Source organism: Apis dorsata, unplaced genomic scaffold (genome assembly GCF_000469605.1).
Source record: "Apis dorsata unplaced genomic scaffold, Apis dorsata 1.3 scaffold_515, whole genome shotgun sequence".
Lineage (NCBI taxonomy): Eukaryota > Metazoa > Arthropoda > Insecta > Hymenoptera > Apidae > Apis > Apis dorsata.
The window spans coordinates 236,302-238,157 of NW_006263741.1; the positions used below are offsets into that span (position 1 = coordinate 236,302).

Sequence of the window (1,856 nt, forward strand, 5' to 3'; positions counted from 1 at the left end):
AATAAATAAACACGACGTTATCGAGGTATAAATATGTGTTCGTTTAGATATTACAATAAATAAGTACTATATTAACATAGACGTGTAACGATATAAATTAAAACAAAGAAAACAGACAAGAGAGGGCGCGAGTATGTATGCGTGCATGTGAGAAGAAGGAAGAGAGAAAGAGAAGGAGAGAAAGCGAGAAGAGATGGGGCGAGGAAAGAGATAACAATAGGGTGAATGAAAAAAATTGAAAAATGAGAAAACATTGACTAGAAAAAAGAAAAAAAATCGTAGAAAAACTGAATTTTTTTATAGAGAAATATTCTAAAGAGATATTACGAAAATAGCGGTATAAAAAAAAAAAAATATATATATATATATATATTGTTTCCCATATTCTTTTCCGCACAGTGTACGTGGCTTCGATTTTACGAAAATAAAAAAGAAAAAAAAAACTTTAGATATCCCAAGATATCTAAACAAGATACGAAACAAAATATACATAGAAGAAAAGAAGAATCAAGAGAATTTAGTACGATATTATTTAAACGAAAAATAAAAAAAAAGAAAGAGAAAAAAAAACATACTTTACTTACGGAGAGAATAGTACTTTACTTTTTTTCATTACCGTTAGAATTTAACGGTAGATTGAAAAACGAAAAAGAAAGAAAGAAAAGAAACAAAAAAAAAAAAGAAGAGATTGTTCATGATATCCGTTACCATCTTCTTTTTTCGATCGCGATCCGTGTTTGCACGTATCGCGAAAATACATTTCGAAGGAAACGCGTTTCGTTTCGCGTCGAAGTGTGGAACTTTCGGTTAAAAAAAACGAATTACGTGTGGAAGGATCAGGTTTTTTTTTTTTTTTTTTTTTGTTCAAGCAGAGAATTAAAGAGAAGTTTCGAAAGCACACTGAAATCGCGAAACCGAACAACGGCGAAGCGAAGCCACGAGGGCCACTATGCGGAGAGAAAGGAGAAAGAGCGAGGGCGAATCTCTATACGCGAGAGCGAGAGGCAAACGAATCGTCGTCGTCGTTGTGTCGTAATTGCACGAGAGGGGGCATGCTTGGAGGAACACGTACACGCGTAAACAAAGAGGTACACGCATATACGTACAGCGCACACGGGAAATAAAGAAATGCACGCGCGGAGATAGAACGAAGGACACCGTGCCCCCGCGTGTGCATTCGTTACGTTGTTAAACATTGTCCAAATACATAATTGTTACTAACTTATAAGGTGAGAACGGAAGGATGCGAGTCTGTGTACGAATGTGAAGGAAGGTGGAAGGAGAAAACGAATGCGAATGAAAGTGGAAACGGATAAAGAAGCATATAAATATTATACATATATAAATAGATACGTATTACGAAAGGGGCAGAGAGAGAGAGAGAGAGAGAGAGAGAGAGATCGGATAGAGGAAAAAAAAAAGGTTGTAAATCGAAATGATCTTAGAAAAAGCACGATTGCGCGATTACATATGTAAATATCTGTATTTACATGTATATGTATATAGGTAAAATTTACGTGTATACATATATATGTATGTATACGTGTGAGTGTGTAAACACAACATGTGAACGTCCATGTATACGCACACATGTAAACGTACATATACCGTGTTTGTGTATGTATGAGAAATCTTAACGGAGGGAAAATATATGCGATGATGTACGCGTGTGTCGAGAATAACGAAAATAACGAGTGAAAGAAAGTGTAGCTAGCTATCCGCGAATGCTTTCCGTGCAATTTTTGCGGTTGAACGTAACAGGTGATAGCTGCTGCGTACCGTTGATGAAAGCAAGGAGAAACAGAGAGAGAGAGAGAGAGAGAGAGAGAGAGAGAGAGAGAGAGAGAGAGAGAGAG

General features: G+C 36.4%; 1 long non-coding RNA gene across 2 annotated transcripts in view; it reads left to right on the forward strand.

Moving 5' to 3' along the window:
• The window catches only part of LOC116186205, a 6,459-nt gene that overhangs the window by 1,110 nt on the left and 3,493 nt on the right, over positions 1–1,856 (forward strand). The window lies entirely within an intron of this gene.